Genomic DNA, 25,428 nt, shown 5'->3' with positions numbered 1-25,428 from the left:
CTCCTCATCAGAATAATACCTAACTTCTGCTATCTTGCCAAAAGACCATGGCTATGAAAGTGTATAACTGTTGGGGAAAACAGTATGGCAGTTCCTCAAAAAATTAAATGTAGAATTACCATATGATCCAGCAGTACTGAGGCAGGATAGGTAGTCAAGGAAGTAACCATGTCTTTGGGATGCAGCAACCATGGTGACTGTACCATCAACAAAAAGAGCCCTAGTGCTCACATTGTAGTCAAGCTCATCCAAGTAGAACTATCTTCATTAGGGACTTTCTCCTGCAGACAGCATGCACATTTTGACATTACTTGTCTTCAGACTGACCCTTTGCTTATTATAATTGTAAAAACACCCCTGGGTGGAGATTAAAGATGCTAACAAGACATGCAATGTATGAACAAGCTGGTAGAGCTACTGCGCATGTGCACCCAAAGGACCACCCAGAAGTGGTAACACCTCTTCCCACCCCATTATGAATAATCATGTAAACTCCCATTAAGGGAGTTTCCCCAGTAACAGGCAATACTTTCTCATTTTGAGCAGTCTGTGCTGAATCATCTCTCAGAACGTACTTTCTCTTTTGCACCTAATCTTCGGAATGTGCTTTCTCCTTTGCAAAAAAAAAATTGCTCTATGCCATATCTCCTTTGCTGCATGTCTCTTGTTTGAATCATTTTAACTAAGAAGATAAGAACTGAGTTCTCACAATTGCTGTCAATAATACCAATTTTAGGGATAATCCCAAATAATAGAAAACAGGGACTCAAACAGATATTTGTGAATGAATGTTCATAGCAACATGATACACAACAGACAAAAGGTGGAAACAGCTGCGTGTCCATGGATAGATGAAAGGATAAACAACATGTGGTGTCTATGTACAATGGAAGATTATTCAATACGAAAGGACTGAAATTCTAATACATATCACAACACAGATAAACCTTCATGAAATTAAGTTAAGTGAAATAAGCCAGACACAAAAAAAGCAAATACTGCATGATTTCACTCATATGAGGTAGGCAGAGTAGTCAAATCCATATAACCAGGAAGCAGATTAATTGTTGCCAGGTTTTCTAGGAGTTATTATGTAATGGGTACAGAGTTTCAACTTGAGATGATGAAAACATTCTGGAGATGATTATGATGGTTGGAAAATAATATGCAAGCACCGAATGCCACTTGAACTATATACTTAAAAATGGTTAAAATAGTGAACTTATGTATATTTTATGATAATTTTTTTAAAAAAGAGGGAAAAGACCATGACTATTTCCTATGTGTATCTCCACCAGACTGTAGAGGCTAAGAAAGTTGGGGCCATGTGGTTTGCTTATCACAATCCCAGTGCGTTGCACAGTGCCTGGTACACAGTGAGTTCTCAATAAATATCTAATTAACCAATTACGGACCAATGTTGTAAAATACTACCACCTATGGCTCTGTCACAGTATCTTGCTTTTTGACAATTTATTCATTGTCTCTTAACTGCATGGCAGCTCTCTAGACTGCGTAGACCTCTGTAGTTAAGCTAATAAGGGCCCTTCACGGCCTTGCCACATTTCAGTTCTACCTGCCAATGAAAGAACAAGATTAGATAGCACATATTCTACCTACCTTATTGAATGAATATAGAATATGTTGTCTGGATTAAGAAGAATTTATTATAATAGTGAACAATAGAGCATCTTTTACTATCCAACAAATGTTAATATAGCCTGTGGGTTACAGCTCCGCCTTGTCATCAGCCTCAGTTGGGGAACTTATTAAAAATACATATTCTCTGGCACTGCCCTTTTCATAGCTGCTTTAATAGGACCAACATGGGTCCTGGGAATCTCAATTTCTATTTGTTTAAGCTACTGTGCAAATAAATTTGAAAACTTCTGCTCTAATCACTTCATGAGTAGGTCTTACTTTGCAAATTAGTTTATAAGCTCTGTGAGGGCAAGAAATATGTCTTATATATTTTGTATATTATCTGAAGTGTCTAGGAGATTAATTAGCACTGAGCTGAATCATTAACATTCCTATAAGCATAAAATGGCATACAGCACTGGGTTATCCTACGGATATTCTGCCATTCCAACATCTCAAAACAAAGAGAGCCAAATGCAGCCCTTCATTCTAATGAAACACCATATATTGCCTTTTGGAGCAATATCAGCAAGAGTTGATTATTCCTTTAGGTCCACATCTGTTCTTTCGAATATTTGGAATTTAGAAGACTTATGAATAACACATTTCAAATCATAGGAGAGTCCAAGAAGTAAAAAGCTGCATGTTCTCAGGGCCAAGCAATGTGTGTTTAAACTAGAACAGCTGCAGATACAAAGCATAAGAATTGCTTTAAACAATAGTAATTTCAATGATTACAGACATAAACTTTACTTTTCCAGACAATATAGATTGTGTTCAAACTCATTTTATAACTAGAGCGAGTAGGTGATCTTTCTTTTCAATACTCTACCTAAAACTTTTGTCCTTATTATTCTGGAATGAAATCCAAATTCTATTAATAGCAACACATTATTTGTGCTTCAATAGTTATCTGCCCAGATGTCCTTTTTAAAACATGGATGCATTAATTCATAATTCATTGGCACTTGAGTCTAAAGTAGGTCATCATATCCTCAAGTCAAACAGAACTATAGGTTTAAGAAGACCTTTAGTCAAACACTTTTGAGAAATGATGGAAACTATATATTTTCTCCAAGTGTCAATAACATACCTCCACACTGGCTCTCACCAACAGCAGTAGCATTACCTGGGAACTTGTTAAAATGTAAATTCCCAGGCCCACACCAAGAGTATTGAACCAGAAATTATGGGGGCAGAGTCCAGTGACGTGTGTTTTAACAGCCTTCTAGTGAGTGTGATGCTCATTGATGCCGGAGAACCACTGTATTACCATAGGAGTGGTGCAAAAAAGCCTGCAACAATGAAACATACTTATTTAAAGCAGCCTTACTTACTCTCCTCACCCTGTTTCATATAACACCTATTAACTTCCATAGGTTCTATGGAATACCAATTAACTTTCATGAGGTACGCATTAGAAATTGCTATAGCAGATTACAAAAAAACAAAAATATTTTCATCACATGATTGTCAATATATAGTGACAGGAACAAGTATTTCTTGTACTATGTTCCAGGCCCCGGAAATACCATGTTAGATAATGACAGACAATATCCCTACTTCTCTAGGATATACAGTCCAGTAAGGAAGAAAGATAAACAATGAACATGTAGAGAATGTTCTATGTGAAGTCCACGCAGCATAGGGAGAAGACGGGGCACATTAAGAGGGAAATGGACAATTCAGCATTACTTGGATAATTAATTTGCTTTGCAAGCCATTTTCATCATTCCCTCGTCTTTGTTGTCTTGACCAAGGGAACTAAAGCATCTGCCTTCAGCAGATATAGTAAGACTATTCCACTTAGACACATTTTCAGGAAGCCCCAAGTACAAGAGTTCTGGAAAGTCATGGTGATCAAGGAAGCTGGCCTGTAAAGCCACATTGGACATCCTCACAGACAGGACTATTTTCTCTTAGGTCCTCTGATCTTTTCCACTCCTAAAGGCAGGCTTCTACTTTGGTGAACCTGCTGCTTAGAATGTAGCTGGAATTTGAAAACCTGATTATAAAGAATATTGCTGCTATAATGCATTTTAAAAGCCTGGATTTGCACCAGACAAATGTGCACTTTGAGAAATCCTATAGCCAAGTTACAAGGCCTGCAACAATGAGCTCGTTGAGTATGGGAAATTTTGTCTTTGTTGACAAATTCCCACATTCTAGAACAGTACCTGAAACAAAGACATCCAACAAATACTTGTCTTTTGAGGGTCAACAAACCCTCTTTGTCAATCTTGCATTTAACTTTGTATTAATAGGAATATTAATAAATCAACTATTACAAAAGTAAAAGAATATATAAAAGCTCATATACAATAAAGCATAGTGATCCAATAGAACTTTCTGAAAGAATGGAAATGTTCTACATCCATGCTATCTAATATGGTAGCCACTTAAATCACAGGCACATGGCTATGATGCATGCTCAAAATGCCTGTATGACTGAGGAACTGGAGTTTACTAATTAAACAACCACATGCATCTAGTGCCTACCGTATTAGACAACATACCCAAAGAGGTATAGGATCCAAGCTAATGGGGGCTCTGCCACCCTCAATATACGATGTTCAAGGTTACCCTAGAAGTCCTCTGGCCAGGAAGTTGGAAGAGGAAAAGAGCATAGTGAAGTCCAGGTAAGGCACTTTTGTGGGCCAGGCATATAATTGGTACATATTATTTCCGCTTATATTCCATGAGTGAGAAGTATGCACTTGATCATATCTGAATGCAAGAGAGGCTGGGAAATGTACTCTCTGGGTGTGAAACCATCTGCCAGCAGCAACTCCACATTATGAAAGGAAGGCACCCATAATTTTGGTGAATAGCCAGGTTTACCATGCATAACTATGAAGATGCTTCTTTTCTAGGATCCTTTATCATCTCCCCTCCCAACAATCTTAGTAATAAAATACTAGAGTTGGGTAAAAACTAGCAGATCATTTCATTCAATTGTCCATCAGATGTTCAGGCAGTTCCCACTAGAACTTCCCCCCAACAGGTCTCTGATTCTAAATAGATTCCTCAACAAACCTACAGGAGGCTCATCCCACCCACACATTCTTCGTTTTAGGTTTTCTACTGCTCTTTCCCTTCAAGTAAGACCTAACTGCACTTTTTCTTAGAGCTTAGCTAGATGATGATATTACTCTGATTAACACTCTCATGTGAAATACCCACAATGCTATCTCTTCAGACTGTCAGGTCTCGCAGATGACACATCTGCACATTAAACCAAAGACTAATGTCTAAGCGGAAGGAATAACCAATGAGAAAACTTCAGGCAGGGCCTCGGGGGAGATGTATCTAGCCTATAGGGACAGCTTTCAAATTCCCTGGAACACTTGCACAAAGGGGTTAAAAAGGTTTGGATGCTGACCAGAAGCAAAGGGTACTATGTTATTCAATCCTGCCTTTTTATCAGCTTTAGGACAGATTCAAACCCATTTTTCCATAGGCAAGAGAGATGGAGAACAACAGATCCCTTTGCGCAGAAACTCATTAAATTTGCTCCTGCTCTTGGTTGGGAGTTGTCAAAAATCATTTTACCTTGCTTCCCTGGAACTCGGCATTTAATATTTCAGTCCCTTGTTGGACAATGACTTGTGCACTGCTTTGAGGAGGGCTCTGTGTGGCTGGTTAACTTACGCATTTAAGACTTGTTTCTCCATAGACTCTAAGCTGCTAGGGGAGACACAGATGCTTTTCCTACATGTTAATCTTCTAAGCAGTTAGCACTGTGCCTGACATGCTGTAGGTCACAGCGGATGTCTAACTGCCCAGTGTGGTCAACAGGGCCTGTAAAGTTGTTCTGGACAATTTAAGTTCTGGTCTCAGCTGTGTAACCTCAAGCAAATCACTTTCCTTCTCTGACAATTGGATTTGTCCTCTACAACAGAGAGGACAAACCACATACAGCCTGTGGGCCAATCCAATTTGGGGATTATTCTTGTTAAAGCTTGTAAGCTAAGAATGGTTTTTGCATCTTTAAAGGTTTATAAAAAGCAAAACACACACACAAAAGAATACGCAATTGAGATTATTATGTGGACCTTAAAGCATAAAACTGCTACTCTTTGATCCTTTATAGAAAAAGTTTGCAGGCAAACTGCCCCAAAATGAAGTCCATAAACTAGAAAAAAAATGTTTTCTTTCAAATTTCATTCTCTCCCCACTCTTGGAATGAGCTCTCCAAAGGAGATCTTACAGGGAGTCCAGATACTGAATATATAATTCAAATGTCAACCTGCTCAGGTTGATGCAGGGATAAGAACCTGATCAATACTTTTTCCTCCATGGCTCCTCTGCAAACCCTTTAGCTTCCTAGAAATAGACCATAATATCTGTAAAGCCCTTTTTGGACCTCGGTCATCTTTGTTTCTGAGAGGCAGTAGGTCCTAATGGTTAGTCCGTAGGCTTAGGAGTCAGAGTACTGGGACCGATCCCTAGCTTTACCTCTTACCATCTGTAGGCATTGGTAAATTATGTCACCTCAATTACTCAAAATAGGAATCATGACAGTAGCTCCTTCTAAGTTACAGTGAAGGTCAGTGAAATAGTACATGGTCAGTATTTAGCAGAAGGCCTAGCATATACTGAGATGTCAGGCAGTGTAAGCTATCATTATTACTGTGAGAACACACTTTCTTTTTTCTGTCTCTCACACATGCCTGTCTCTTGAAACAGCCTCGACAATACTGTCCAGAGGTCAATAAGTCACATGTTGTAAACTACCCTGCCAGGCTCCACACGGGGGAACACTCAAAACATATTAACCAATCAATACTGTTGGCAAAAAGCTCAGCATCTCTCAGTTGAGAAGTCCAACAAGGACATGAAATATTTTCTCTCCAAAACTCTGCCTACCTAAGCCCAAAACCTCCGGATGCCCTCCACACTGCAACAATAAAGACACACACAAAATCATATATATAAATAAAACATTTTGCTGCTAATAAGAGGCAACCCAGCAGTTTTCTCATCACTCCACTGACAAGTTTATGTGCTCTACAATTGCAGTCGAAATATTTTTGCTATTTTCATGATTTTCTTGGCTTCCTTCCCAAGGAATTAATCACTTCTACAGCACTGGGGAGAAGCTGAGAACTTGCAGACATGACTGAATGACATGATAGTGCATTCTCTTCGCCTACGCCAAATCTCTCTCTGTGCATGAAATTAAATCGTTCCGGGGAAAATGGATTGCTGTGGTGGGGAGAGTATGGAAGCATAACTCCTCCAGGGCTTACTTCATAAAAAGGGTTCAGTTACCCAGGTAGCTTGACTTCAGTTCTTTTGAGTTTTCAAAATTCTAAGTATAGAAATATGAACATATTCAAGGTCCTGTGGATATGGCAAAATTAAACTCATGGTATCACTGTGTTGGCAGTTAATAGTTGCTCTGGTTGACCAACTACGGTCTTAACAAAGAAAGGTCAAATTTTGAATCAGCAAATGTGACCCCAAAGGAACTCTAGAGATTATCTTTGTTTATCTCCTCATTTTGCAAGGAAGAAAAGTGTATCCCAGTACAGCATGGTGGTTAAGCCCACAGGCTACAGACAGACATATATGTGTTTGAAACAAGGCTTTGCCTCTTCCTAACAAATGTAACCTCTCTAATGATACATTTCCTCTCTGCAAATGTTGGAGTACCTTCTTCACAGGATCATGAAGAGGATTAGATGCAGAGTTTAGCACAGAGCTTGGTACATGCTGAATGACTGAATATACAAATGGATGATGGCCAGACCATATATAAAACAGAATTGAGCCCCACAAAACGCAGCAACCTGCCCAGAAAACCACTCTCTCATCTACAATAAACAACTCATGAAGCCAGCCAGCTAAAAGTCTGACTTGCAGGAAGCCAGACTACTGTCTCTACTGACAATCGAGGAAGCTAAACAATAACTCTTACAATCTGGCCTAAAATGGCCAGGACATGATTAATTACTGACAGCTTCCCTAATTTTGTCTCTGCTTCCAACTTAAGACCAATCAGAGAAAGCTAAATATGCATCCTAACCAATCACATAGGATGCCCCAGTCCTAGTTAGCTGCACCCAGCTTCTCCATGGCACAGCCTCCAAGCAAGGCATTCCTAAAGTTTTCCCTTTCGCCCATTATAAAGCCCTTTGCCTGCCTTTGAGTCTCTGCCAAAATCAGTGATGGCTTGACCTTCTTGCTATAGGAAGTTCAGAATAAATAGCCTTTGCTTCTCCCATTTGTTCAGCATTCACTCATTTCCACAATATACACACACTTACCTTGCACATACCCTGCATAATCACACACATTCTGTCATTCAGTAAATTAATGACAGACACAGCTGCTGTTGTGATTTTTCAATCCACTGATGAAGCCAATAGCAAAGTAACCAATGCAGTATGATTATGCAAACCTGTTCTAGCCAATATGAATTCTCAAAAGACTGTATGTTTATATGGTATTTCCTCTTCTTCCAAGAGTTTACCCGACTGTTCCCTCATTTGCTATAAACTTTTTGAACAAGTCAGAGGCAGAACTGACTTACCCATGAAAGCACAGCATGCATAAAGTCAATGCACACAATAGTTTGAGGACTGAAATTCAAACACAAATTTTTAAATTTCTTTTTAAATTGGAAGAAAAAAAGCAGACTTTTAGGTCAAAGAAAATATCATATGAACATATTAGTTTTTATACCAATACAATTGTAAAATATCACTCTTGCACATATTTTTGTGGAGGAAAGGGCCCACAAAAGTGAAAGTGTCTAGAAAGTTAAGTACTTGAATTATGGCCCTGATAATATAATGTAATAACTGTCCTTTTTGTGGATAAGTAATAGTCACTATAGATTGTCTAGTACAGGTTTCCTCTTACAGTGTCTGGTAATGTCTCTTCTCCATCATCTTAATTCTCAAATTGGTTTTTCCAGCTATTTTCTGATATATTAATCCTTTTAATTTATCATTTTTTTCAGTTATTGGAGCTATTATGTTCAAAATACTGAAGAGATCATTATTTGTAAATAAAAATTATAAATTCTGTTGGCATTACACAACTGTTTATCACACACTGATCTTAATTTATAAACTTATGTCATCCACTACTACCAGTCCCCCCAAAAATGCTTCTCATCCTTGATCTAGACATGACTAAATCATAACCTGCCAAGGTTCTCCTTCATCTACTAGGCGCCAGTGCATTCTGCTTAGTTCCTACTTCACATATTATATTCTCATGGATTCCTCCCAAGGGTCCTATATGAGACTTACTCATCTTACTCCCAGAGCACCATTAAATTGCAAGTGACTGTAATTAGTTAGATGTATCTTTGTCTTTTACTGCTTAGAATATGGCCTTTTTCATGGCAAGAAACGGGTCTTATTCATTTCCTTTGAGTGTCAGGGACTGACATTTGTTAAGTGGCATACCTACAATGCAAAACACACCAACAGCAAAGTGGGTATTGGAATCTGAGTCACCTGGCTCCTGGTTCCACCGCCTCTCAGCTCATCCCACAGTATCTGAATAATAGCCAGTTAAATCTCAGAGGCAGATGGATGCTCTAGATGTCTAACATTAAAGTAAGACAGCCCTTGGTTAGTAAGTACTTACTAACTTAAGTACTCACTAACTTAAGTACTTACCAACTAACTTACTAACTTAAGTTAATAAGTACTTACTAACTCTGGGAGAAGGATAATCTTACTTTGTAGTGTTTGCCAATATCTGTGGTATAAATATTCTCACTATGGCCAATTTCAACCTATTAACATGACTTCACTCTACATGGAACTGAGAAGAGATGCACAGGAGCACAGTATCACATGGTGCTTCCACTGCTATACAGATACTATAAACTAAATAACATCAAGAGCATAGAGCCATAAAATGTAGTACAAATAATTAGGAAGTAATGAGTTTCGAGTATTTATCTTTTAATTTATTTAATTATATGTTTATAAATAATTTAATTTTAATTATAGCTGTTTAACAACTGACTCATTGGTAGCATTCCTGAAAATTTAACAATTGGCTCTCACGAGCCACTATGAGCTGGCTTTACTGCACCACAAACAGCATGAAGCTTGTTGAATGTACTCTGTAGGATCCTTGTGAAAATAAACACCTATAACATTTGAGATCTTAGATTGCTATATAGCAAAGGAACTGCTTCATCACATTTCATTTATTCAGGCAGGTCTACCCTGTCCCTGTCACTCGGTTCCCTACTGATACAGAAGAAAAGTGCTGAGAAGGGAAGGATGTGTTCCCTTTAGATGATGTGGAAATGGAAGTGGGGCAGGGAAGTGCAGGGTAGAAGAAGGAGTGGTCCCTGACTAGGGCTCCAACCCTGGGCCTGTGCCCACAGACCTAGGTGAGGACAGGCATTTTTGTTTCCTGCCCAAATGTTGCATTTCCCTGCCACAATCCCATCCTGTGCCTATAAAAATCCCAATACCCTAGCAGGCAGACACACATGTGGCTGGACATCGAGAGGAGCACATCAGTGGAGGAGCACACGGGCAGCTGGATATTGAGAGGAATGCACCAACAGGTACCAGCATGCTGGCAGGCTACTGACTGGCAGAATGAGGTGAAGTTTGGCTGGGTCAGTCAGAGGAGAGCCCAAGCTACCAAGTGGCCCAAATCCAGGAGAAAACCATTTCCCTTCTGGCTACCCTATCTGCTGAGAGCTACTCTCACTCAATAAAACCTTGTACTCATTCTCCAAGCCCACACATGATCCAATTTTTCTGGTACACCAAGGCAAAAACCCTGAGATACAGAAAGCCCCCTGTCCTGATAAGGCAGGAGTCTAATTGAGCTGACTAACCCAAGCTGCCTAAGGACGGGTAAACTAAAAGAGCACCCTGTAACACACGTCCACCAGGGCTTCAGCTGTAAGCATTCACCCCTCGACACTGCTACAGGGTCAGAGCCCCACAGTCTGCCTGTCTGTATGCTCCCCTAGAGGTTTGAGCAGCGGAGCACTGAAGAAGTGAGTCACATTCTCATCGCACATCCTGAGAGGGGGATGAGGGAACTTTTCCCATTTTACTAGTACGTAGTTTCCTTTTGCTCCATGTATTCAGTGCCTACCTGTTCCACCAGACTGTAGGCTCTATGAGGTTGAAGACCTTGTCCATTCTTTACCATCATGTTTCTGATGTCTGGGCCTCAAAACAGGCTTGTTGAATGGGTGGATGGGGTAGATACGTGAGTGTCTTCTTGCTATCACCGTTATAGTGAGATGATAATGGCAATGCTGCAAGACAGACAGCAAGTATCTTGGAGTCTGAAACAGGAGCCGTGAAAAGGTAAGTCTTTTATCAGTGTGACCTAATATTTCTTGCATTTGAGAAACTCCTAATATATTTAATATATGTGGTGCTAAAAGAACTAAAGTTGCTAACAGGGACCAAATGCAACACCTTTTCAAACAGTTTATACAAAGCTCCAGGCATTAACTATGAATTAAAAGGTGGCACAGCAAACAACTTCTTATGAAATCACAGCAACATTTCACAAGGCATTAGTTTATTCTTGTCCAAAATTTAAGAGCAAAATTTCAACAAAAAAGAATATATTAGACTTGGATGATATGTTTGCCCTGTGAAATTTCAAAAAATGATAGCACAAGTAAGCATATATACATATATATAGTATACATACATATATAGTATACACACACACACACACACACACACACACACATATATATGTGTGTATATATATATAGTCATCCCTCAGTATCTGCAGCAGATTGGTTTCAGGACCCCTTGCAGATACCAAAATCCACAGATGCTCAAGTCTTTTATAAAATGGTGTAGTATTTGCATATAATATACATGCATTTTCCTATACACTTTAAATCATGTCTAGATTATTTATAATGCCTATCACAATGCAAATGTTTTATAAACAGTTATTATACTGTATTGTCTAGGGAATAATGACAAGTAAAAAGTCTGTACAGGTTCAGTACAGATGAAACTATCCTTTCTTTTAAAAAATACTTTTTATCTGTAGTTGATTGAATACACCATTGGGAAACCCACAGATACAAAGGACTGAGTATGTATACAGCCATGTGTCATTTCATGATAGGCACGTGGTCTGAGAAATACACCATCAGGCAATTTTATCATTGTGCCAACATAGAGTGTACTTACAAAAACCTCCATAGTATAGCCCACTACACACCCAGGCTGCATGGCATAGCCTATCGCTCCTAGGCTATAAAGCTGTATGCCATGTTACTACAATGGGAAGTATTTGTGTATCTAAACAGAAAACATACAATAAAAGTATGGTATAAAAGATTTAAAATTCAGAGTTTTACTTGTATAGGGTACGTTCTTGAATGGAGCTGGCAGGACTGGAAGTTGCTCTCCCTGGGTAAGTCAGTGCATGAGTGGTAAGTGAATGTGAGCACCTAGGACATTGCTGAACACTACCATAGACTTTATAAAAACTGCACCCTTATGTTACACTAAAATTATTTTAAATGTATATCCTCAATAATAAATTAATCTTAGTTTACTTTAACTTTTACTTTATAAATTTTTTAGTTTTTTTAAACATTTTAACTCTTTTATAATAATACTTGGCTTAAGCACAAATGTATTATGTAGCTGTACACAAATATTTTCTTTCTTTATACCCTTATTCTGTAAGGATTTTTATTAAAAATATTTTTATATGCTTTAAACCTTTTTTTTTTTTTGGAGATGGAGTTTCACTCTTGTTGCCCAGGCTAGAGTGCAATGGTACAATTTTGGCTCACTACAACCTCCACCTCCTGGGTTCAAGTGATTCTTCTGCCTCAACTTCCCAAGTAGCTGGAAGTACAGGTACTGCCACCACACCCAGCTAGTTTTTTGTGTTCAGTAGAGATGGGGTTTCACCATGTTGGTAAGGCTGATCTCTCCTGACCTCAGGTGATCCACCTGCCACAGCCTCCCAAAGTGTTGGGATTACAGGCATGAGCCATCATGCCTGTTGCACCTGGCCCACTTTAAACTTTTTGACAAAAACAAAGATTCAGACACACATATTAGCCTAGGCCTACACAGGGTCAGGATCATCAACATCACTGTCTTCCACCTCCACATCTTGTCCCACTAGAAGATCTTCAGGGTCAATAACATGTATGAGGCTGTCATCTCCTATGATAACAATGCCTTCTTTTGAAATACCTCTGAAGGACATGCCTGAGGCTGCTTTATTGTAACTTTTTTTTAATAAACAGAAGGCAAACACTGCAAAATAATAAAAGTACAGTATAAATTATATAAACCAATAACATAGCCATTTTTTAATCTTTATCAGGTATTATGTACCATACATAACTGCATATGCTATGCTTTTACATGACTGGCAGCATGGTAGGTTTGTTTATACCACCATCACTGCAAACACATGAGTAACATGTTGTAATACCATAAGACAATGACTATGACATTATTAAGCTGTAGAACATTTTCAGCTCCATCAATAATCTTATGGAACCCCCACTGTCAGTATGTGGCGTAAGGCTCTGTGTATGTGTGTGTGTAATATTACACTATATACCAGCCACTATTATTTCATCATACAACAATCTTCTAATGTATGAACTGTTGTAGAAACATACAATTGTTAAGGTTCTGTTTGCCCCCAGATTTTGTAACCAATAGAAGTCCCATGTAAACAAAATGCAGAGTCTTATTGCTGAATGGCTTGGAGAGGGGAAGTTTCAAAATCCTGAATTTGGAGTGTGTATTCGTTTGTGGAATGTGATGGGAGGCAAAGTGTAAGTCCTGTGTCACTCTAGATAAGAATTGTGCCTTACCCTTGTCTTACCCTCATTACAGAATCAAGTCAACATTTCCTGTATGTACATGTGCTGAGATCCTAGCAGACTGTACCAATAACATTGATTTTACAAGGCTGGCATTAAAACATTCTGGTCTCAATATTCCATATTTCAAAATAGCATCTGTATTAGGTTTAAATGCTTAGGGAGAGTTTTAAAATACAAATGGATTACTGTTATTCCTCTTCAGTTGCTAAAAGTTATAGAACAAAAATCTTGGAACATTAGAAAAAGTGGGAGGAAATTTTAGAAGTTACATTTATTTTGTCAAGAAAAACTAGAACCTTTCTGGAAAAGTTGGAAGAACTGATCTAATTAACTGCTTCAAGATCTTAGCCGTATTTTAATGTAGCCCACGCATAGACTCTGGCACTATGGGGTCTTCAGACTGCCAAATCCAAAATCAATTTGTAGGAGAAACAGCAATCAGTCATTAATTGATTTCAGATTCCATTGTGCTTTAAATTAAGTGACATCTTCAGGCCCTTGCAAATGCAGTAACTGGGTACATCGGATAGTCGTTTGATTACTGTCCATATCAGACCATGGAGTATGCCAAAGATTACCATTTGTTTGGCACCTGGTCATTGAATGACTCTGCCTTCTGTGTTTAATCCATCAATTGTCTTTCTGCTAATGAACCAGGGTCCATGGCACAATAGAAGTGTTCAAGAAAACTATCATCATCAGGAGACTTTTTTAAAGAAAAAAAATACACTGTTACACTCACTTCTTGAATTTCTCAACAGCTGCCTTGCCTGGCTATCACACATTTGTTTTTGATGATAACTCACAATCACAGGTTGGTGGTGGTGTCAACGAGAAATGGATTCACTCCAAAATTTAAATATGACTTCTTTGTAACTTCAGGATGTGAAATCCAACTTACATAGCTCTTGTAGCAAGGCAATCCATCAATATCAACTGAGCCTGAAAAGATAATTTAGCACAACTTCATACCTATTGAGTCTTACTTAGAATCTCTCTCCTTCTCTGAGATGAAGAGTTGAAATTGAAAGGGAAGAGCACCAGAATTGGAGTTAAAGAAATCTTTGTTTTCAGAGGTATCAAAACTGATAAGGTCAGTTTTAGACTATAATATGAATGTGGACATAGGGAAACAAATGTCCCGCACCATCTTGTGTATTTTGTTTCATGTCAAAGGCAATACTCATGTATTCTTCAACATGCACATTCTCCTAAATAAGGATATTTTTCTATGGGTTGTTTTGCACCCCTTTTTCTTACTGAAAATGTATTTTCTTCCCAACATCTCAGAAAGTTATTTAGAGACCATACTCTCTGTCAAACAATAATCGACTTTTATAAAGCAATGTCATGCTTCAACATCTAATTCTTCATCTGCTAAAACAGAGTTAGTAAAGAATATTTTATCTTCAGCTGGGCCCTGTTGGTCCTTTGACTCAGCGTATAGGTGTAATACATCATGCCTGGAGGCTCTTTGGTATTATATAACCTCCCATGCATAACTCGAATTAGCAAGGAAATGACATATTTGTATAGCAATTAAACATATGTTTAGCATTCTCTGAGGCACCCCCCTCCCAATTATTTAAGCTAAAAGCACATTAATCATTTGGCAGGGTGTAGTATGATGGAGACAACAGTTGTTTCTGAATCTAGTGTTTAATACTGCACACGGAGATGGAATCTGAATCTCCACAACCTTGAAATGTCACCACACATCGATTATACTTACACTTAAACATAGCATGCTCTTTTAAATAACACCATTTGGAGCTGTTGCATACTCAAATGCATGAGGCTCATGTGCTTCCCTGTTACCCACTTCACAATACATTTATTACTGAGCATGAATGAGAGGAAAATGGGAGGCAAGCTCATTCCCAAAGGCCTTCTTCATTTGGAAGTGTGGGCTAGATGGTTCTCCAGGGCAGTACAATTTCAGAATCCATTATGCCTTCTGTGTTCATTCCTGACTGCTCATAAATAGCATTACTTTAAAAGTACACTTTTAACTGGTATATACTTCCCCCACAAAAAAATAATGAAACAAGAAACAACAATGAAATAACATACCTTATGTTGGTTTACCAGTTTGAAATACTTCTTGGGAGTGTTAAAAACGTTCCAGACTACTGGGATGAGCTTGAGATGGTTTTGGCTGATTCCAGTGTAATAACATCAAAACAAAAAAAAGCCAACATTTGTGCCCCATCCCTCCATCACTTGGAGTGCTCTGAAGTGCTAAACACTGAAGGAGTCCCAAGGGGATCACCATCAGGAAGATACCACCTACATCTCTATGAGGCTTTTGAAACTATTTCCACATCCTTCATTTCATCAAGGGATATGGTCGCATCACAAGGGACTATTATAACCTTTACTTTACAAGACCAGTGCTCTAATCCCTGAGCTATGGAGCCCTTGCCTAATCCTTACTTTATAGTTGAGAAATGGGATTTCCTGAATTGCACCTGACTTTTTAAACAGCACGCATTTTAAAAATTGAAAACTCAGATATTTATACTTAAGTCCAGAGATTCTTCCACTCAATGTGCTATAACCCTTGGCCACATGTATTATATTTGCACTTTGTGCTGTTAACATCTGTATTAAACATTTAAATATACTGACTCATTTAATCCTCATCACCCACTTTAATGGATGTTAAAATTTAGATTTAGAGAGGCTAAGGACATTCTCAGAGTCACACAGCCAGAAGATAACCACAGTCGAACTTGCCACAGAGTCTACGCTCTTCACCCTGTCACCCCTTACCCTATACACTATAGGATTCTCAGACCACACTGCTGACCACACAATCTGATTCAGCACAGGGACTTCAGTGCTTCAAAAACACTTATGAATGTGTAAACTAAGGAAGGCTCGATAACTATACTATCACTGAAACAGGTTGGAAGGCTTTCTGAGCATATTTACACCTAACAAAAGTCAGAAACACTAGTCATCATTACCTACTAGAAGATCTGGATTTAAGGATTCAGAGTTTACTCTCTGACTCTAACTGTATGCTTTGGGGCGAAATCTTTCCCTAAATCTCCACCTGACTTCATTCAACAACAGAGGCAGTACTCAAAAAGACCTGTGAGGGTAGTTTGGGCAACTGTATGAGATACTACATGTAAATATCACTTAGCCCAGCGCAGGCCACTGCTCAAAAAATGGGAATGTCTGTAATGTTTAACAATGCATCTAAATCCATCACTCTGAGCATGTAAAGCTCTGGCTCTTTCTTTGTGGTGTTCCCTCAATCTGAAAGATTCTGTCTGCGTCCCCTCCCATTTTATAATCATCAGTCAAAGGCCTTTTCTTCTTTGCAGGCCCAGATAAGCTCTTACCTCCTCCAGAGTTCACAGAAGGTCTAAGTTGGACCCTTTCTCTGACTCTGATGTCCTCACACATTTTCTTTATCACTCATCCATACCTTGGTCCAAATGCATTGTGATAAGAAAATAGTAATAAGGATTGCTCAATTTAAACAAACCTTCCCCGAATGGTTTTATCTTTACTTCAAAATGTAGAATCCTTGTGAAGAACTATGTTGCTTCCCCCACCGCATTTCTCCCTTCACTTTATTCTTACCGGTTCTAGGCTCTATAGTATACTCATACTTTAAAAAATCAGAAAATATATGTGCAGGGATCCCCCGTTTCAAAACCTCCTACTGACCAACAAGCTACCGCAGTGCCCTGGTGCCTGTTGCCTAGAGAGAAATCTAGACTTCAAATTTAGGGGCTGACCCAGTTACCCTCATTTTACAGAGAGAAAATGGAGCTAGAAAAGAAAGGTAGTTTGCCAAGGGCATAGGACTGGTTACTAGTCAAGGTGGAATTAGAGCTGAGTTCTCTGATTTCCTGGGTTATTGCTCTTTCCACTGCACTTCACTCCATCTAAATGCAGACTCTTGATTACTTAAACTTTTGAGTGATCTCTTGATGATTTTAATGTTCTGCATTTCTGGCTGGATTCATGTACCACCCATCCATCCCACAGAAGACATTCTGCCCACCTAGAGTTGGTGTGCCTTCACAACCTGCCATCCCTCCTGCTGAAACCCATCGCTGAGTCCTCTTCCAATGTCATATGAGAACTTCAGGTTCACCTTGGAATAACTGGCTTTCAATACCTACAAGCTCCTCCACTCAAGCTTGACTTGCTGTCCAGGCTAGGTTCCTTTTTTAAGTCACCCAAGGCCTGGAGAGACAACCAAAGTTTGCACTAAACAAAGGCACAACTTGTCTTTATAGAGTTGCATTAGAGAACATTACCCTGGAACCCAGAATTCTTAGATTATCTTAGAAACTACCCCAAATCACATCTGATACCATTGACAATAACAGTGGATGGGGGAAAAGATGGACGTTTTTTTGAAATGGTTTTTAATTGCATCTCTCTGTAGATAAAACTCAAGAGTTAATTATCTCTTGTCATTTAACGTTTTAATTTGTGCATTTATTCAATTATTCAACATACACATACTGTTCTATTTTCACTGTCCAGCACAGTATCTGGCACAAGCTCAATCAAGTAGATAGATAAGGTTCCCTTTCTCTTGGAATTCCTATCTAGTGAAAGTGAGCAAGTCACCAATAAATTCAATTACAGAACAAGAAAGGCTTTGATAGGAAACATTCACAATCGTTCAGAAGCATAAAGGAGGGACATTTCATATAGATTTAAGCAATCAAAGAAGGAAAGAAGGCTTCCTGGAGGAAGGGATTTCTATTAAGAGCTAGTGGACGAAGCAGGAAGACAGAACCACATACGTAAAAGATTTGGAGGTAAGAAGGAACATTTGAGCAATGGAAAGTATCCAGTCCTCCTCATCCCTCTTCTTCTTTGGCTCTTTCTGGCATTAAATATGCTACACATGTTTAAGTTGTGTGGATTCAACAGCATATACTTGCTGCAAATAACTCAACCTCAGCAACTAAACATGTATACACAGAAGTATATATAAATATACATGCACACATTTAAACAGCATGGACTCTAGGATGAGCATGAGAGGAGACCTGACACTCAGGCAATCTCAGTCCCCCATATCTTTCTCACAGAGTCTCTTGCCATGTTCAAAAGATGCTGGGATTTCATTATATACATATATTCTGATGATTATCCCCCAAAACAAGCAAATTACTACATCTGGCATCTGGCGCCTCATCAAAGAAGCCACGATCTGTTACAATACTAGAGGAATGAAGCAGCTGTTCCAGACTTCTGCAGTGATGACACGTAAGTTTCTAATGCAAAAAGATAGCCGAGGGCCATTTTGAGCCCATTTATGTTTTGCATTATGGGCCCTGGATAGACTTCACTTTAGTCTCCAGTGAAATTTCCTTTTATAAGCAAGGAAAGAAGGCTGCTAAGAGGAACAGTGACTCACCTGGGCTCCACAGTGACCAGAAGCAGAACAGCCCCAAGACCCCTGTATTTCTAGTAAATACCCCTATTTCTAAGAATCAAACTTTCCATGTTGATAAGCCCCAGTGAAGAGCACAGGATGTCCCACACAGCATGTGGCTCTGGTTTCATGGTTAAACTTCTAGGTTCTATGTCTTTGTTTTGCTGTAATATCAGATTTTTGAATGAGGTGGTATTCATGAATGCCTATCTACTCTTTAACAACTTAGAAAATTGGCTGATGGTCATGTTACACACTGGAATCAGCTTGCTTGTTGCTAAGGATGCAAACAATTATACTAAAGATAGTTATTTGTCATGAATAAAATACCTTAGTTTTAGTTACCAGAATGCCCTTATTAAAATCTAATAAGGAATAACTGGGAATGTGCAGTTTAAAATCTAATAAGTGTTTTCTTCTGATATTGTATTATAATCTTTGAAAGTACATAAACTTTCTTATGTAAATCACCAATTCTAGACACCTAGATCAGATGAGAGAAATTCACTTTCTTTACACATTCTGGTGAAGAGTTTAGAAAACCGACAAACTAGATCCTAGTGTAGATATATCCTCTACTAGATTTAGAAAACATTATATCCCTTCTGATATTATAACCAGTCACACTGTGTGTTCCTGATTTTACTACTTTTTGTTTTAAACCCCTCATCATAACTCTTGAAAAACCACAATTTTTAAGTTTAGGTTTTGAGTAACTATTGGCATTTGCGTGAAAATGAAATAGAAATACTTAGTAAATTTAGCCTCTATTTACAAGTACATCTAGACACTGAAGAGTGTTTTCCATTACACCAGTAAAGCGGTCCTCAGCATTTTCATGGAGCTTATGCTTGTGTATATCCTGATAGGATTTTTGCTTTTATTCCATATGGACACTTACATGAGTGAGCTTCTACAGGTCTCTGAAGCCTGCAAAGCAATTTCGCATCTTCTCGCTGGCTTCTTTTGGCAGAAGAAAGTTTAGAGAAGAGAAGAGCATGATGAGGTGCCAGATGACCATCTAAGAGGCATTAAGTAAATATGTGGAGAGGGCCCCATGAGCACTGTGCAGCCTGAGAGCAGGGGTTTTGGAATGAGTTTCCAAAACCTGGGTTTGATTCCTGTTTCCACTGGTATTACAGAATTTAACATTTGTGGGCCTTCGGTTTAGCAGCCATAAAATAAGAAAAAAACCATACATACATACTTTAACATCTCCTGGGAATTAAAGGAGATAATGTAAAAATTATGTTTATGATAATAATAAAAACATAGGCTAACCACTTACTATGTGTTAAGTGATGTACATAGATTATATCATTCAATTTGACACCTGTAGGAGAAACATACTATTATTATCCCACTTTATGGAGGAAAAAACTAAGAAAGGAGTATTTCAGTAAATTACTCAAGGTCGCAGAGGCTTAAACATTGGAGCTGGACCCCGGCCCTGAGCTGACTGTCTCTAGAGCTTCCAATCATACTACGGTCTTACACTCCCTTTCTGCTATGTACTAAACCCTTTAAAGATCACTTTCAGCTCTAAAATGCTATGCTTTTGTGACTCTTATATTAAAGTGAACCTTTTCACAGACACCGATGGCTCAACTATATGTGCCATATAGCAATATAAAATGCATTAAGATTAATTTATAAATATACACATTTGTGTTTACAGGAGAATGTTTACCTACCAGAACAAAGTATTACACTTGTATTGAAAGCTAATGCTTACGGATGAATAACAAAAAATTTCTACCATCCCTATGGTAGAGATGGAGATTCGTATTCTGTGTAAAAGACCAGTTTGATTTTCCTTGCCAGTAATGAAAAACGATACTCCAACTTGATTAGGATTTGCAGAGGACACCGATTCTCTGCATCAGCAGCCTTCTGTTTCCTTTTATCCGTGAGTTGTTTCCTTTTTCCAGAGTGAATCACATAATGATGAGGCACGCTCAAGCCAGCTTGCTTTGCAGCAGCCCCATTTTCTCACTTCATAACCCTCATTCCTTTTATTTAAAGAGCCTCAGAACTGCTGGAATGTGGCAGGCAATTCACAAGCCTGATTACCTTGGCCTCCACCCTGGCTTCGTTTGATATCTCCAACTCAGTTCTTCCTGAGATGTTTTTGTCTTTGATTTCTCAATTGCCATTATTTTTAGCTGATGTCATGGGAGAGGAATGAGAGAGACTACTTGGAGAATTTCATCATTTACTCTCAATTTATTCTGTTTCCTAAGTTACTGAAATGGTGTCTCAGACTCTGGTGATACCACCATGCACACAACGCCCTGGGAGGGCATCTGGCTTCTATGCCACTTACAAGAGAAAATGATGCATCACCACATCCCATACCTTAACTGTGCCTATAATTTAGATTAAAATGCAAACCACATCCTGCCTATACACAGTTCTGAGCTCTGCACTACACACTTTATATTAATTCTTTTGCTTCGCACAAAAAATTTTTGAGAGATGAGTATTACAATCCCAATTTTACAGCTGAGCAAACCAAAGTTCAGAGTTTACAGTCATATTTAATATCACATAGCTAGGAAGTTGCTGAAATGATATCTAACCCACATCAGTTTTAACCTCCAAGCCACATTCTAAATATCTGCTACTCAGGCATCACTACTCCTAAATACAAGTGAAACCCCCTGCTAGCCTTGTAAGTCACGATGCCTCACACAAGTCATTTGCTAAGATTTTCTTTGAATGAGTAAATGAAAGAATGAATACGTGCCTGAAAACCTTGCTTGCTCCTCTAGCTTTTGTAAATTCTGCCTAGTCAAACCCTTCTGTTGTAGGAGGAAGGCTGTATTTACATTTTTCAACTAAGTGAGAGATATGCAAACACAAACTATGTACGAATCAAGTAAGGGTTCTCTGAAATTTGGTCAAGCAGTACAGCATTTCAATGTCTGTTTTGGCTTTCGTAAGGTGTGCAGTACATTCACTTCTTTTCTTGTTACAGCAGCAATTCTCTAAAACCCAGAGGGAACACAGATGAGCATAAAAGACCCTGGAAAAATAATCGAAAGCAGATGTTTGCAATGATCATTTCCAACAAGAACACAAAATTAAAGAGTAGAGTTCAAGACTCAACCATCAAGAGCTTTAGGAAACAACCAAGACCACAAAAACTGTGCCTTGGATGAACTCAGACCTGGCGGAGCCCACACTTTGGAACTCTTTGCTCTTATTTGAACACGGGAAAATAATGCTCAACAACAGATACACTCAGCATAAAACGAGTTCTAACAATTGGCTATTTCTCATTTTCAGTCAAGTTTTTTACTTTTTCCTTTTTTCTTAGGGTAGTTTTCTGAACAATTCTGAAAGAATCTTCCAAGTAAAAAGACTGGTGTTATCCTAGATTTCTCTTTTTCTCACAATCAACATCATGTCCAGCAGAAAATCCTACTAACTCTCCTTTAAAATTCCCTCCCTCTCTACTTTACCATCACTTTGGTCCAAGCCACTCTGTGAGCCTGCATTATGGTAACAGTGTTCTGTGTCATCCCCTGCCTTCTCCCCTCTCCCATTCTGCCATGTATTCTCATTACAGCAGCCAGAGAAATACTTTAAATAAAAAATATAATCACTGTTTTTCTGATTAGGAAGTGGCTTCCAGCATCACTAAAAACAAAAGCCCCAAACTTTTTCTGATTTACAGACAATCCATAGTCTGGCTCCTGCTACCTCTCTGATCTTACCCCTACTACCTTTCCTGTCATCATACTGCTTCAGCTACTCAGAAGGACACTTCTTTCTGTTTCTTGAACACACCATCCACATTCCACATCAGGAATTTACACATGCTGGTCCCTCTGTTCTCTCTGCCCAGACATCTGCATGCATAAGTCCCCTACTTATAGCAGATCTGTACTCAAAGTCGTCTAAGTGAGGCTTTTCCTGGACTGTCCAGACTTTCAACTCTAATCCTCCAGTGACTTTTCCTAACCTCCATCTATGACTTAGTTTTTCTCCTTAGCAATTATAACTATCTGAAATACATATGTTTTCCTTTTTATCTTGTTTAATGTCAGAGTCCACATTACAATGCAAGCTTTATGGCAGATTTTTAAATTTCTATTTCGCATCTTTGGAACCTAGAATAGTAGCTGGCATCTGCTAGGTACTTTCAATAATTGTTAAAAGAATAAATGAATAAAGTGAATTATGAATAGGTTTGTGGGTAGATAAGTAGATGAAATGGAAGTAGATGCAAACATGTGGCACATGGTAGACATTCAGTGACTGAATGGATAAAAATGTGATTCATCATTAAAGGTATCTGGGATGTTTTTATACTTTAGAATTATCTTTATTTTATCAAATTCAATATATATTTTTAAAATTATTTTTAACCCGTATAGAACATTTTTTCCATATACTACCTCTTATTTTATCCACTGTTGGTACACTGAATAAAATTAGATTGCCTTTTTATACATGACAAGAGAAAATAAGAGCTCACCACTAGTGACAAATATTTTAAAAATTCTAAAAGGACTGATTATTTTGTTTATATGAAGTGATGCAGCAATGATAGGAAAAGTCTTTTTTGAAAACAAAAGTTGGCTTTTATCAGAATGTAAACATACTGGGAGCTTACTGATGGTCATGAGATTGCAGGGGTCTGGATAAGAGGGGGGGATTATATAATGCTAGACCCAACACTGAAAAGTTTATTACTTTATACTGTAGTAAAATACACAACATAAAATTAACCATCTTAACCTTTTCAAGTGTGCAGTTCAATAGCACTAAGAGCACTCACACTGTTGTGAAACCATCCCCATCCATTTTCAGAACGTTTTCCTGCAACACTGAAACTCTTTACCCTCTAAGCAGTAACTCTCCAGTCCCCTCACCCCTTGGCAACCATTATTCCCCTTTCTTTTTCCAGTGATGTGACTGCTTTAAATATCTCATACAGAGGGAATCATACAGTATTTGTATTTTTGTGAATGATTTCATTTAACGGAAAGTATTCAAGTTCTGTCCATGTTGAAAAACAGGTCATAATTTACTTGTTTTTAAGGCTGAATAATATGCCATTGTATGTCTATACCACATTTCATTTATCCATTCATCTGTCAATGGATGCTTGGGTTGCTTCTATCTTCTGTCTAATAAGAATAATGCTACTATGAACACTAGTGAACAAATATCTGCCTGAATCCCTGATTTCACTTTAGGATCTATAACCAGAAGTGAGATTGCTAGTCATAGGAGAAACAAAAGTATTTGTGTGAGAAATAATAAGCATAATTGTTGTTTCAAATCACTACGTTAAATAGCAATGGATAACAAACACAATCCATAGACTCCAAGAGCGTTTTTCTCATATCAGAGGGATTTCATATTCACCAGATAAATGTGCACTTAATGGAAAACGTAGCACCAGAAACACATAATTAACCCTATCCATTTTATTTAAAAATTGTATAGAAAAACTGGGGTACCTAATGTACATTATTGATAGTAGAGAGTGGATTTTTTAGCCTACATTTTACTGGGTTTGAATGCTGGAACCCACCAGTACACACCATTCCCATCCCTAAGTGCCCTGCTGGCTGTATTTGCACTGAAGACATCTGTTCGTGCACTCCATTGTCTCCTAAAAGCCTGTCCTGTCCTGCACTAGGCTCTGTGAATTCAGCAGTGACAAAGACAGAAACAATTCTTGCTTTCAGGGAGCTTAACATTATTTAGAGAATAAAGGCATATATTATATAAATCATAACAAATCATTGTTTCTTTGGCTGTGATATTTGCTCTAGCAAGAAAACACAGTGTGTTGTGAGAATACTGAATAAGCTAGCCTGCAGGCTAGAAGCAGTGAGAATCTAGATGAATTTTATAATGCAATAGGAGTTGGGCACCCAGTAACATATCGAATTTATTTTACAGTGTAAACACCAATGTTAAGCATCATTAAATTACTCCCTCCAAATTTAAAATCACACTCCAGAAGATTCAGAATAATGTTAGCAATATTAAGATGCTCATCAGATGAATTAATTAGAGTAATTAGCTTAAAGTTTAATTAAATAATAAGTATTAAGTTCATTATCCCCATAACACTGATTTATTTTTTAAAATAGAGGTCTGGGATTTTATGTAACTGTTTTTTCTCTGCCATGTTTTATTTTCATTTTAGTGGTTTCAAAATATTTATATATGAAAAACTGTTGGAGAGATGAGCTTTGTATTTTTAGTTATTATTTTTTATTGACGATTAATTTTGGCTTTCATCTGTTACTTAGCCATCGTACTCAAAGTGAAACCCCAGAATCAACAGACACAAACTTCCTGTTTTCACCACTGTCAACAAATGGAAATTATATATTTAAAAAATTCTATTTGTGTTAAATTATTTTAATAGAGAGCACCTTGGGCCACTTTTGTTAATGTTTTGGTAAATTTGAAGACTGTCAAGTTCAACAAGCTTTCTTTCCTTAAAGTATAAATTTCTCCTAAAACATATAATTAAGGCTAAAATAATTTT

General features: G+C 38.1%; 1 protein-coding gene across 10 annotated transcripts in view; it reads right to left on the bottom strand.

Moving 5' to 3' along the window:
* SGCD (sarcoglycan delta) overlaps window positions 1-25,428 on the bottom strand; it is a 1,112,169-nt gene that overhangs the window by 382,929 nt on the left and 703,812 nt on the right. The gene's annotated exons all lie outside the window — the stretch shown is intronic.

Source organism: Callithrix jacchus, chromosome 2 (genome assembly GCF_049354715.1).
Source record: "Callithrix jacchus isolate 240 chromosome 2, calJac240_pri, whole genome shotgun sequence".
NCBI lineage: Eukaryota > Metazoa > Chordata > Mammalia > Primates > Cebidae > Callithrix > Callithrix jacchus.
This window is presented reverse-complemented; position numbering and strand designations above follow the sequence as displayed.